The sequence below is a fragment of the Miniopterus schreibersii genome (assembly GCF_964146895.1).
Source record: "Miniopterus schreibersii genome assembly, chromosome: 5".
NCBI classification, from domain to species: domain Eukaryota; kingdom Metazoa; phylum Chordata; class Mammalia; order Chiroptera; family Miniopteridae; genus Miniopterus; species Miniopterus schreibersii.
Window position 1 is genome coordinate 42,869,188 of NC_138106.1, and position 14,596 is coordinate 42,883,783.

The window sequence follows — 14,596 nt, forward strand, 5'->3', positions numbered from 1 at the left end:
TACCTTGACAGAAGTAGGTCCACAGAGCTTTCCTTACAAGAAGCTCAACTCACCGATAAACACCTGAGTCCATGGAATGAGCCCTGGACTAGGAGTCAAGGACCAAGTGATCCCTTCCGGATTTTACCACTCACCAGCTCTCCCTGACTTTCTCCATCTGTAAAACGGGTGTCCCACCTCCACTTCCCAGGGGGGTGGTGGCCACAATGACAGGAACGTGGTAGAAGCCCGTGAAAATGTGAAGTGCTGAGCAAATGAAAAGTGGTGAAATAATTATCACCCTCATCCCCCACCAGTTGTCAACGCCTGGGGGTTGGGGATCCTCTGAGAGGACCAGGAAAACTGGATCAAAGTGTCCAGCTGGTAAAAGCAGTGTCAGCTGTAGGGCCTGATCCTCTGGTATTGGCTGCCCAGGGGGAGAGCAGTTGAGATGAGCTCTCCCGGTGGGTAATAAAATGAGTCTACGTAGGGAGGAAGCAGGATGTATAAAGCCCAGGAGCCTGATCTGTTTCTGAGATCAAACAGAGCAGCATTGTACCGGGGTGTGGAGCTGATGTCAGCGTCTAGAATGCTGGTCGGAATCGCCCTGGTTACGCAGCTGGACCGGAATAAGGCAAGTCTGTATCTGAACTCATTAATTTTTACAACCAACTGAACTGTTCTGCCTTTTTTGGGGGGTGGGGAGGTAGGGCAGGGGGAGAACAAGGGAAGGAAGGGGAAAGGGAGGGGCCGGTATGTATGGAACAAGGGGCTTCCCACCAGCAGACACTATTTCATTATTCCCCAGCACACCCCAGCCTCAGACCTCCAGCCCCCCGGACAGTGCGGCAGAGCTGCTGCGGCCGGTCCTGCCGGCGGAGGGGAGAAGCAGGCCAAGGAACGTAAGGATAATTAGAGTGGCACAAGCCGCTCCTAGGAGTTCAAGTTATGTCAATGTTTCCATTATATGCCTCACTTTTCGGGGGTTTATAACGGAGCTATAAAAACTCACGCCAGCTGAGAATTTGGCAGGCCAGGTCGCAGCAAAGGAGAGCCTGTTTTTTAATTCAATTCAGCTGCTCCTAACTTGGGGCGGGGAAGCACGCTGCACACTTGGATAGCCGACAGGGGCTGGCTTAGAGTATTGAGCGTTACTTCACTATCGGGCCACTCGCCTCCTCTGACTGTCATTTGTTCGTGCAATCGCAAAAGAAACCACTTTACGTAAAGGCACCCCAGCGCTTCCTGAGCTGAGAATACTGGCGCTCTCCAAGTGTGCACTGCTTCGGCTTCTCTCCATTCCTAAGAAATATATGGGGCAACCTCCTTGCGGTAAATGTGCAAACTATTTTGCCCTAAACTCTACACAAAAGATCATCAAGCCCGGCCGGGCGTGGCTCAGCGGTTAAGCGTCGACCTAGGATCCAGGCGATCAGGGTTCGATTCCTGGTCAGGGCACATGCCCGGGTTGTGGGCTGCAGCCGATCAATGACTCTCTCATCATTGATGTTTCTATCTCTCTCTCTCCCTCTCCTTTCCTCTCTCTGAAATCAATAAAGATATATTAAAAAAAAAAAAAATCATCAAGCCTCTGCAACTGAGCTGTTTGTTACATGAGATATTCCAGACAAACCCCAATATTTGGGGGCAGTCCTTTCCATTGTTGGAACAGGACTTGACCTGGTGGATGAGTATGATCCCCATCTCAGAGAAGGGTGTGTTGGCCTCTCAGACAGAGAGATGAGAGCTTTCTCAGTTGCCGGACCCAAATCCTGCAGGATCCTTAACAATCCAGTGCCTAGACAACCCCTACCATGAAGCCTCCTTTGATTCTCCTGCCAGAAGCCCTCTCTCTCACCTCTGATCTCCCATCAGCTATTTTCCTATAATATTTATCACTTGATTGCTGTGTGCGCATTTCAGTAATCTGTGCATGTTTTACCTCATTTACTGTATTAACTTCTACCAACTCTAACTGCCGAACTTGGGTGGACTCTGCTCAGTAAATGTGGGTGGAATTATTACCAAAGTAGCTAATAGTGCCAGGCAGCTCAGAACAGAGGTATAGGTAAAGCTCAGGACAGATAGGGACTTATCATTCCCTTCTTCCTTAATAGAGAAGACAGCATATCACAGTGATTCCCTGCCTTGTCATTGATAGTAAACTGAGGCAGTGAGAAGACAGGGAAGGGGTGGTCAAGATCTCTAACCAGAAAACAGTAATAAGGTGCAAGCAATAGCATGTATGTACACATGCACATAACTGTATCAACATATAATAGTAATAAAAAGAAGTAAACCACATATGTACATGTACACACAACTATATTAGTCTATACGAACAATGAGATAAGTGTATTTTATCAAAATATACTGGTTTTGCTCTCCATTGTAACCCAACCCAATTACCAGCCCCTACTCCTATGACAGTGTTTTTATAAACTATGAATAAGTAACTGTATAAATTTATGGCAATGGTATCACTGTAGCTCATGAAACATTTAATAAAAATTTGCCAAATGAATGAATTACTTAAGGTAATTTAACTGAGGTAAATAATAACACTTCTTTATATACTAAATACTAAATATTTTTAGTGATGGTCATTAACTTAGGTTCCATCGTAAATGCACAGCTCTGATCTAAGAGCTAGTAACAAATGGGATTTCAATCTTCCCTAGGGGTTCAGAGGGCTATGGGCCCATTGTCCCAACCAGGCAATGGAGGAATAGACAGATGTGTTAGTGTGATTGAGGAACTGGTCTCTTCAATAAATTTGCACTAAGCTTGACAGCTTGAGGTAGCAGAGCTGGGAGGGCCCAAGTATGATGAATGGGTGGGTGGGCTAAGAAGATATATCACAGTCAGAGACTGGGATTGATTTATAGAGAAGTCTGGATCCAGTTGCACTTTCTGGAGGCTAAAATGCAAAGCTAATTTGAACTACTTTCTGTAAAGAACAAAATCTGAACAAATGCAAGTTTGTCTGTTACAAATATATATATCAAAGCTTCTAAAGGTTTTATGTATATGTAAATGTGGGTGAAATGAATTAATGAGTGAATGACAATCAGAAGTCACATGGCTGACGGCAGAGGTACCAGTAAAGCTCAGAATATATATATACATCAGTAGGAAGAAATAATCAGAATGGCTGAACTAGGTCAATGGAAATGCCAAGGACTTATCATCAGGAAACTTGAGTTGGAATCTAAGCTCTACCATTATAAATTGTGCACATTCATTTTTCTGAGCCTCAATGTCTTCATCTATAAAATGGGGTCTATATTACCTATGCTACCAACATCATAGAACTAGAACAGGTTGTATCAGTTAGGGGTGTGTTTGGCTGCAAATAACAACAACAACAAAAATGGATTATGGTGGCTTCAACAAATGGGAGTATATTTTTCTCACCTAAGAACAAGTCAAGGTAGGCAGTCCAGGGCACACAACTCAGTGGTGCCTTTAGGGGCCCAGGTTATTTCTGTATTTCTGCCCTAACATCCTTGCCATGTTGGTTCTTTTATGCCTGTCATCTCTTGGTCACAAGATGGCTCCAATAGCTCCAGCAATATGCACACATTCAGGAAGAAGAGCTGAGGGGCAAAGCGCCTCTCCTTGTGAGTCTCTGATTCACTCTCACGTCTCTCTAAACACTATGGGGCGCTTGCCACCTTCAGATCAATCAATGGCCAAGGGAACTGAGATGACCATGACTGTTTTAGACCTATCATCAGCATCTTCTGGCACTGAGGCATAGACCTAACTCTGAAAGCAAAGCATCTTTCTGCACTATCAGAACAGCTCAGCCCTCTGTCAGCAGGAAAGAGAGAATGGCTTTGGGTAAGCAACGATCAGGGTCTGCTCCAGAACAAAGCAAGATAAAGCAGAGTTCCTCAAAGTGTGCTGCGTCAGGAGCACCTGGGAACTTGTTAGAAATGAAAATGCTCAAGACCCACCCCAGACCTACTGATTCAGAAACTCTGGGTTGGGGCCTAGCAATGTGTTTTAACATGCCTCCCAGGGGATTCTGGTGCCTGGCCAGTTTAGAGAACCACTGGAATGAACTTGAGAAAAACTTAGCAACCAAGCTTGAGGACTCGGTGATGCTACTGAGCTGTGTTCTTCATCCAAGGTCTTCCACGGGGTATTCAGAGCCCTCTGCAGTTTTTCTCAAATTCCCATCCTCATGTTCATTACAGCCCCTCCCCTCCCCCACTCCCAGACACATCCTGGGTGAGAGCCAAGCCTGTCTCCTCCCAATTTCTTTAGCATGCCATGCACCCATGAGGCCTCAACTCAGTCCCCATTCCCTTGAATGCCCTCTCTTCCCTTTTCTGCCTGTTGAATTTGATTCATCTGTAAATAATTAAACAACTAAAGTTTGTCCTCTCTGAGTGTTCATGGTATTCTGCATGAAACCAATGTGGCGTTCAATAATTATCTGTGTAAAAGATGAATGCAAGAATGCCTAGTCTGAATTCTTCCTCCACCAAGAGACACCTCCAAGTTTTCCTTTCTAACCCAACAGCACTTTGCTTCCACTTCTAACTCCTCAGTCTATCCTGCAATGAGATCATGCACATGCCTCTGTGTCTCAACAAAGGTGTGAACTCCCACAGCCAAGGCGAGGTCTCTTCATCTCTTCACCCTCTGCAGCACCCAGCCCAGGGTCTTACACTCAGTAAGTGCTCACAGACTACATATGCAGAATCAAACCATGAAATGTACATCTGTACTTCAAAGAATTGGGTTTTTCAAGTAGCTGATAAATCCTACCACTTTTAATAAACAAAAGCTTATTTCATACTGCTGCTTTTTGATGTAGAAGCAAACCTTTCCTTTGGATCACTCCAGTGGATTTCACCTCGCCCAGTGCTAGCTAATCCAATTCTGAGAATACAGCATCACTGCTGGATGTTGAAATAGAGCCATTTGGGGAAGCTGAGCGGAAAACCTCCCAGTAGGAGTTATTTACGCACCTGCTGGATTGCCTGTAATAAATGATACCTGCCAACTCACAGTGCGATCCCCTTGCATACTCTGTACCCTGACCGCTCCCTTCTCTGCCTGAATTTATTGGAAAGCTTCCAAGAACGCTTGGAAATTAAATATATTTTGCAGCCTCCAGTAAGTACCAAGAGACAACTTTAAAAGTGACATTGATCTGTAGATAATTACATTTCTTTTAAAAAGTTTTTAAAAGAACACCTTTTTATACTAACTTTTGAGTGTTGGGGGAAAGAATAGTGAGAGCTAGAAGGAGGAATCACAGAGAAAGTGTGAAAATGGTTAATAAAATCTGGAACTTTCTAGGAAGATAATACCATAGGTTTAAAGAAAGCTTATCAGCATAAATATCAAAGAAGGCAGTAATAACATTTTCAGTTACTCTGTCACTCATTTTTGTCTCTTTAGGTATATTCTTCAGCATTTTTTGGACATTGATTTCAAATAACTAAGCAACAAAGATTTCTTGAATACCTTCCACAACATGGGCCTAGCCTATACGAGCAAAAAGAGAAAGAATATCAAAAGAATGGCAGCCATTTCTTTATATATATATATATATATATATTTTAGCTTTTAAGAACTTCAAAATGCTTTCAAATACTTGATATCATTCAATCCAATTGCTCTCATTACACGGACAAGTAAACTGAAGAGCATGTGACCAGGATCACACGGTTTCTAAGTAGATGAGTCGGGGCTCAAGAGCAGGTCTCTGACCCTGAGTCCTGCACTCTTCCTCCTCGACTCCTCAGCCTACAAAGACCTGGGTTGTTCTAGTAAACTTATACCATGCAGTACACACTCTCACAACATGAAAAACCTTAAAGGATATCTTTTATAGACTCCTAGTTAAACAGGCATTGGAGTTAAGTGTTTAATTTCTTCTACACCAGCTCCCCTCTGAAATGACCCAGAGAAGAATAAAAAAGAAAGCGCTTTTGGGGGAAGGAGGACAAGCAGAAGAAAGTGTGCCTTACACACGGTTGAAAGCTTGGAGATTTCCTGCCCACCGTGGTACAGGTGGAGCAGATGGAGGAAGACAGTGAGGGCCGCCCCTCGGCTGCACCTCCTGAGCAGCGGCCGTGGCTACAGGAAGCGGCGGGGGGGAGACTGAAGTGTCTAGGGTCAGAGGCAGCAACGAAAAGGGTGCTGGCCTAGAGGACATAAATATTTCCAAGAGTCAGAAAACTTAAAAAGCTATAGCTAATTAAAGTTTTTATTAAAAACAATAAAGAGAAGACTAGGTACTACCAAAAAGTCAAAATTGGTGGTACAGACAAGAAACCTGAAAAATTGCCAAAAATGAGGAGGAAAGAGACAAAGTGATTGAATATACGGAGAGAAAAATTGCTTGATTTGAAGAACAGATAACTCAGAGAATGTATGAGTTTTCACCGTAAAACTCTTCCAACTTTTCTGTACATCTGAAAGTGTTCATAAAATAAAATGTTGGGAGGAAAAAAATAATACCTAAGTCTGAAATCTGAGGTCAAATAAATAAAATAAGAAACTGGGAGGAATCGGGGAGAAGAAGAAAATAAAGTGTGTTTATTTCTTACCTTACATAGTAGACAGTCAATAAGTACCATTTAACCAATAATTAGGAAAATATAGATTTGTATTTTTTAAAGATATTTCTCATTTTTTAAAAAAATGTTTTTTATTGATTTCAGAGACTAGAAGGGAGAGGCACACCCCCTACTGGGGATCGAGCTTGCAACCCAGGCATGTACCCTGACCAGGAATCGAACCCTGACCAACTGGTTCATGGGTCAACACTCAACCACTGAGCCACACCAGCCAGGCCAAATTCATATTTTTAAAAAATTTTAAGACAATCCAAATAGACTTCAAAAATAGGACCTATAGCCCTGACCAGTTTGGCTCAGTGGTTAGAGCCTCAGCCTGGGGATTGAAGGGTGGTGGGTTTGATTCCCAGTCAAGGGCATGTACCTCGGTTGCAGACTCAATCCCCAGCTCTGGTTGGGGCACATGCGGGAGACAATCAATTGATGTGTCTCTCTCACATCGATGTTTCTCTCTCTCTCTCTCCCTTCCACTCTCTCTGAAAATCAATGGAAAAATATCCTTAGGTGAAGATTAAAAAAAAATAGGAGCGATACACTCTAATTCACTAGTGAAAAAAAATAGATACAAACAACATAGAAAAAAAAATTTTTTTTAAGAGCAAGAAAGTATTAAAAAAAAGAAAACATAAGCAACTTGACAGAATTCAAAACTAACATTAACTATGATAATAAATATAAGTGGATTAAACCTCCATATTTGAAAAACTAAACCTACTCTTTTTCTAAATGTGTACCTCGAACAAAAAAGAGAAGTATAAGAATAAGGAAATATAAACTAGCAAATATAACACACACACACACGCAATCTATAAAGAAATCAGGATCACAATGTTTTTTTTAATCTAAGTAGAATTTAAAACAAAATGCTTAAGTGAAATTTAGATAAATAAATATTGAAAAAGTGAACAACTCATAAAGAAAACATAACTGCCGTGTACCTTTATATGCCACATAATATAGAATAAAAATAAAGCAAGAGATCCCAGGGGGATTCAGGGGTAATTGATCGAAATATAATAGTAATGAGAGACTTTAAGAAAACATCTTTGACAGCTCAGAAAAGTAATAATCCGAGAGTTTTCAGTGCAAAGGTGATCAGGACAATAACTGCGCTCATGCCAGAGGCTGCATTCTTCCTAATGAAGCATACTGTATGTGAGCGGCCTTGGCATCCACATACTGTAGCTTTACCCTTGGCCTATACTGTCTACCAGCCCTGTTTGCACATGTGCTACTAATAAAGCTGCTCCTCTGCATGTGGGATCTAGCCAGACCCATGAGCTGTAAAATCTAGAGAGGTTTCACTGTTGATTTGGAGGAAGAAGATATAGTATGGGCTATAAGAACTGGAAAAGATTTCTTATAGCTATTCAACTCTACAATATTTCAAAGCAATGGGTCCTAGTAAAAGATCAGATGATAGAATGAGGAGGTTCGGGGTCTTCCCATCTCATGTTTAGTCCCTGAGGCTAGATCATGGGTAAATGAGAGAGATGGGAAGAGCATCGAGGTTAAGGGAAAGCTGATGGGTGTCCATGAAGACACTTTGAATTTACGGTAATGACAAGATAGCCCACTGAAATGCTTTACAGGCTGTCTGAAATGTAAATCAGAATCTGGGTTGGAAATGTGAATTCAAAAGTGACCATCACAAAAGCGAATTAAAACCACACGATTCAAGTTACTTAGGGAGAGGATATAGGATTAGCAAAGCCTGCAAAAGCCAGGTGATGGGGACGTTGAAAGCCAGAGAAATCTGTGCATAGCACGGTAGGCAATGTACAGCCAGCAAAGGTTCTGGATCAGGAAAGTCCTACTAATGATTAAGAAATTCCAGTTTTTCAGCCCAATTTCGCCCCCTCCCTCTGTGTCTGTCAGCTGATGCTTCTTCTGCCCTCCAGGGCAACACAGAATGCATCTGCTTTCTCTTCCACAGGATAACAGAGAGAAAAGCAGAAACAGTTAGCCATGGAGCAGTTCACAGGACTAGCAGGAAAAGCCTTTTGAGAAGGCACAGTGCACTCTGAGAAAACCACATTAATCATCAACCCAGGAAACTGGAACACTCTACAAAACCATTGCTATAAATTCAATATTTACACAAAATCTGGAGGTTGAAGTTCTTGTTACTACAGGGAAGGAAAACATAAAAAGCTGCCAGAAAAAGAAGCCCACTTGCTACCTAGACTCGCTAAATTCATACTAATTTTACATTCTCATTTTACAGACAAGGAAACTGAGTTGCCAAAAGATAGTGTCTTGACCAATAACATGTCCAGTGCACTTTACAATTCCCGCATGACTGTGTCCATTTTGAGTTGAGGAAACCATAGCCCCAAGGGCACAATGACCTGGCCAATGTCGCACAGCAAGCAAGCATCTGAGCTAATAGTCAAACTCACCACGTGCACCGACCAAAGCATGCTGGACAGGGAAAAGCAGATAAAATTAGCTGTGGTGTCTGAAGGATAGGGGCCCACATGTCTCATTTGGTCTGTTCTTTGGAAAGATGAAAACCCCCGGTGATGGGGAACCTGCACACACCCAGCTGGGTTTTGGGTGAAGCCCCTGGGGTCCTCTCTATAATTTCTACAGAATAAATAGCATCTGTACGCTTCCTGCAGGGTCGCTGCCCAGGGACCTTGTTATAAGTACGATTTGGCTGGACCCCCCACCAGACTTCCTGGGTCAGAATCTCAGAGTGGGGCCCTGGAATCTCAATTCCTAACAAGCCTCCCCAGTGGATCTTACACAGACTCAAGTACAAGAGACACTGGGGTTTATACACATGACCGAAAAAACAAAACAAACAATAGGCGAAGAGTGAATCCTGATCTCGTCCCCAAGCCAGGGATCAGACCAAACAGGAGTCATCATCCAGCCTTCAATCCCGAGGCCATGTGCCCTTCTGGCCCCTGCCCATGGCCCAGCCCAGCCCAGCCCAGCCCAGGCCAGAAGTAGTCCTCCTGAAGGAATCCCTCTGTCACTTTAATTTCCAAACCTTGTCATAAAAGCAGCTCTTCCCTCCTAATGAGGTAATTGGTGTCATAATACCATTAGAAAGGTGCCCCTGGTGTGTGGCTCAATTAAGAAAGGTGTATTAAATGATTTACATGTCTTTATTTAGCTGAAACGTGAGTTCTAGACTTGCTAAGTAATATAATGTTGTTAATGGGCCAGAGTATGGGGCTCATTTAATTCTCTACTGTAGCTTTCTAACTAATTGATGCCTTGTTCTTTCTCACCCTCATTGTCCAATTTTTCTTCTCCCAGTGCTGGAAGGAGGGGGTGGGGTAGGGGTAGGAGGAAGGAGAGGGAGAGGGAGAGGGAACCACTCAAGAGCTGGATGGCAAAAGGAAGAACCTACATTAAGGCTGATTCCTAGCCAGGTTTGATGACCAGCCTTCCAGAGGGATAGAGCCCCCTATGTTAAGAGCTGCCCTTACAGGTTCCCTTTGGGCTTTAGCTGAACCTAGAGGCCTAAAGAGCCCTAGTACAGAGGTCCTGGTTGACATGTCCCCATCCTGTGAGTTCTGCTGCTCTCCAGAGGAGCCCAGGGGAGGCCTGAGTTGGGATCATCTAGCCTTCTTACTACAAGTGTAGCCTAAGGGTCAGCATCAGCAGCATCCCTTGGGAGCTCACTGGAATCCCAGGCCCCACCCCAAACCTACTGAGTCAGAATCTGGATTTAACAAGACCCTCAAGTGGTCCTTATACACTGGAATTTGAGAAGCACAAGCTCCTTCCAATATAAATCTGAATCTCCCAGGCCTCCCTCAGAGAGATCTACCTACTAGAAGCCAGTCCAGGCCCACCCAGCAGCAGCATTTCTCTTTTCTTAAATGTTCTCATGAGACAAAAACCTTTTTTAAAAAATAAGATTTTTTTTAAAAGAAAACAAACAAACAAAGAAACAGAAAAGGCCAAGAAAGGTTTTCTGGACTGAGAAGTTTAAAAGCCCATATTTTATTTTATTCACGTAACCACAGATTTGTCCTGCATCACACCCAAGGGCTGCAGCTCCACCTCTGCCAAGCCACAACTAAACGAAAAGCCAGAAGCAAAACACTCTGACACACGAGGGCCGGGAACACCAGCACGGAGACCAACCTTCCAACCGCACAGAATCACTGCGTGTGGGAGCAGGAAGGGGCCTTAGAAGTCATTTCCCACCCTTCATCCTCCAGAACAAGAAACTGAGGCCCACAGGGGACAAGCGATTTGTTCAAGCAACTCGTGCTTGTTAGTGGCTGGGATTGTGCCCAGGTCCCTCGTCTCCTGTTCTCTTTCCATCACACCAAGAGCTCTCGGGGAATTTTGTACAAGGACTACTTCAAGGCCAGTGCACGAGGGCCATTTCACAAATTCACACAACGGGAAACTGTATTCTTCTAAAGCAAACTGTAACCAGTGCTGAGGAGAGGTAATCCCAAGGAACCACCTCGGCTGCTGGTCTCCAGATTACAAATCAGCCAGGATTATGCAGAAAGTGAGAACCCAAACCGTCCTCAAAAACTTGATCTGAACTCAGCATCAGATTAGGCAATGGAGCCAACTTCCTTTTTACTCTCTCTTTTTTTTTCCACCCACTAGCCCTACACACCCCCCACAGACACCCCTTCACATACTCCCCACCTGCCTCTGGCAACCACCTATTTGTTCTCTGGTACTATGAGTGCAGTTTTTTAAAGATTCTGCGTATCAGTGGATCATATTTCTCTGTCTGACTTAGTTTACTCTCTTTTTCTTAACAGGCTGCTTCGTTCCACCTTTGGCAATTGAACATTATTTGTGTGGAAAGATTGATGCCACCAGCTCAGTGGAATATTTCCACAACTGACTGATGGCTTGGTTGTCTAAAGTCACCTTTTTCCCCTCAGATGCACACAGCCCAACCTGAGAACCAAGACAGAATAACGTACATATCCTTTAAAACCAAAAGTCTCAGCAGCAACCCCATAGCCCATCAGACCCCAAGGAACTCCGATCCAAATGAGAAGCAACAGTGGAAACACCCACATGAGAAAACCTAGGGTGAGGCCGGTGCTTCATAAAATCCATCGAAATAAGGCACAAACCTCAAAACCCCCTTTCTCTGCTACCTCCAGAAGCCAAAGCACCTCCCAGCCTCAGTGCTTCCCGGTGTAGTGACCATCCCCGCCTGTCCCCCGAGTGCCTAAGCTGTCAAACACCAGCCTCATGTTAGGTCCGTCCGCGAAGGCGAGGTTTCTGCACTGAGGGCTCCTGAAATCCGCCCACTGCATTTTCTTTCTTTTTCCCTTTAGTCCAGAGCACCCTGCCATCTTTCTAAAATGGAGAAAAGAGGGGAAAAGGGGAGAAGCAAACAAATCTTCCCTGCGGTGATGTGAGTGACTGCAATGTTTCCATGGCTGGCTTTCCACTGTTCTCGGTGACCCCTGCAGACTCCCCTTATGAGCGAGTGTCCGGGAATGTCTCTTTATTAGGTGTCTGGAGAAGTAAAGCTGTCCTGATGCCAGCGCCCCCACACTGAGGACTTTATTAGTTTTTTAATTTTCTGTCTGGGTGCTCCTGCTGCATCAAACTTTCCACAGCTGTTAGGAGCTATTAAGTAGCCTCATTGGGCCCTTTCCCCACCCCCACCCCCTTCTTAATAACAGGAGAAATTTCTGGACATGCTAGCGTGGAGCCTTTAAAAGAAAGATACTTTGTGTCTGTGGTGAGGGGTGGTTGGGGGTCTGGGTGGAGGGGACGTCCGGCCCTAAGAAACTCGCCTGTCTTGTAGGTGCCTTGGCTTGGAGGAGGGCTGCGCAGACCACGTGGGGAACCGGCCTGGGGTGCAGGCCACGCAGAAGTGAGAACCCGCTTTTCAGCCCTTCTGCCCAGCAAGGAGGGGACGGCAGTCGCTCTGACTGCTTTGAGAGCCGACTTGGAAGTCGGCCCAGAGCTCGCTGCCCGGTTCAGAGCGTTCCCTCCCGAGTGGACACCCCAAGACCTGCGGCGACCAGTGAAACAGAGCGCCGCGCAGACATGCCCCGCAGGCACCAGCTGTGGTTCTGCACAACAGGATAGCGCTCCTGCTCCCGCCCCCGGGAAGGAAATCCTGCTCCCCACCCACCCCACAACCCCCTCCCCCCAGTGTCCCTGACCCGCGCCAACCCAGCCGGTGCCACGCAGCCGGGATTTATGTGCATAAATCTGAAGGTGGGGCGCGTGCGTGTGCGCACACACTTACACACACACACACGCACACAGCGATGTATTATTACTAGACCAAGCAGCCCAGCCCTTTCCCACAGCACCGCAGGCTCTGGAAGGTTATGACCACTCCGGGCGAAGAAGGCCAGGCTGAGGGGCTGGAGAGCCCAGAGAATTCTTAGCATCCCGCCTGGCTCCAGCCTGCCTGGCAATTTGCTTTCCAGTGGCTGCCCTTAAGCCTCCCTTTGAGGAGACCTTATTTGCAGGGTGAATGTGAAAGCCTAGGGAGAAGAAAACCCTTTGGTGATGCCCGCCTTGGGAACAATTTTGCCTCTGAAAGCGAGTTAGTATTTGGGGTTAATCCCTCTGTGGAAACACTGGGTTGAAAGCCCAGAAGAGGTCAGGGGTCTGATTGCGGCTTCTGTTTACAGGTTCTGTTTACAGGTTCTGTTTACATATAAACTTCCTGGCCCTAGGAGACAATGGGGGGACGGGGGAGGGGAGCAGGGGAGAAAAGAAAGAAAAGGAGAATTTTTAAAAAGTTAAATGGCCTTCTCTCTTAAAACTAAAGTCAACAACATAAGGTGGGGCTTGTGGAATCAAGGTTTGATTTTAATGTCTAGGTACAAATATTTCTTTTAAATTTTTCAGTCAGGATTTATAATGGGGTTGAGGCATTCTTAGACACAATTCCTTATGCACAGAGGTATATTAAAAAACAAAGGACAGACAAACAAACAAAAACAGGAAGAAAGTCACCTTCGTGTGTTACCTCCTGAGAACCAGAGGGACAGTTTTGTTGTATTTTCGAGACTGAGCTCTGATTTGATTTTTGTTTGGTTTGGTCGGAGAAAATTATCGTGAAGACTCCAAAACAGGCGGACGAGCTGAAAACCATGGTATTTAGCCCAATTAAAAGCTGCTGTAAACACACACATACAAGAAAAGCCTAGACGACAATATTAAAACCAGAAAAACACGTACATACTTTCAAAAGAATTAAGAGGGGGAAAAAATACTCCACATGCTGAAAAAAGGAGACAAAGCAAAACTATGCAGTCGGGGGAGGGCAGAGAAAAAAAAAAGCCATAATTTTTACCAAAAAATAGAGCAGTTAACTTTTAAGATCTATAACTTGAGCAATTTTAAAAGGATTAAATTTAAAGAAAATAGTTGCTTTTTCTTCTTTGAGCAGACAGGGTTTTAAGAGTCTGTCCCATATATCTTTAACGCTAAACAAAATATCCATGAAGAAACTGTGGGAGCCCTATGACTTAGGGTATTTACAACCAGATAAAACTCAGGTTGGTAGGATTTAAGTCTAAAAACATCCCATAATAAAAAAGACACTCCAAACACTTGATCCTTAGTTTCCTTCTGTGCTTCTAACTGCTGAGACTTTTTTTTTTTTTGAGGCTTTTGCAAATACGAAAGATGCTTGTCACTGTTTACTTTGTCAAATAAAAAAGGGAAACATTTCTTCAATAAATTCTCATCTTTCCACTTTGAGCCTCCAGCTAAAGACCTTTGGAAAGCCAAACGTCTGACATTTTGAAAAGGGATTTGTCTGCCAAAGTAGCAAAAACAAAAAAGTAAGCAAAAGTTAAAAATCAAAGCCTCTAGGCCATTAATTGCCCCTTCAAAAGATGCAAGAAAAATTTGAATTCTTTCATTTTTCTCAGTGAATTCTGTGATCTCCCTAATTAATCATAGCTGCTTGGTTGCCACCTTGCCCACTTGGCCCTTTCCCTTTGATTTCTCTCATCCCCTAAATGAGAATGGTTTCTGGTTGTTTCCTAACACAAATTCCTTCAGGGCGTCCGACTTCAGGAAGG

At 44.3% G+C, this 14,596-nt stretch overlaps 1 long non-coding RNA gene across 1 annotated transcript; it reads left to right on the plus strand.

The window, feature by feature from the left end:
• The first annotated feature begins 513 nt into the window (after window positions 1-513).
• LOC308557526 lies at window positions 514-14,265 on the plus strand. The gene is made up of 4 exons (XR_013998840.1): window positions 514-613; window positions 10,574-11,073; window positions 11,870-11,949; window positions 12,349-14,265. It is a non-coding gene; the product is annotated as an uncharacterized lncRNA (long non-coding RNA).
• Window positions 14,266-14,596: the final 331 nt, after the last annotated feature.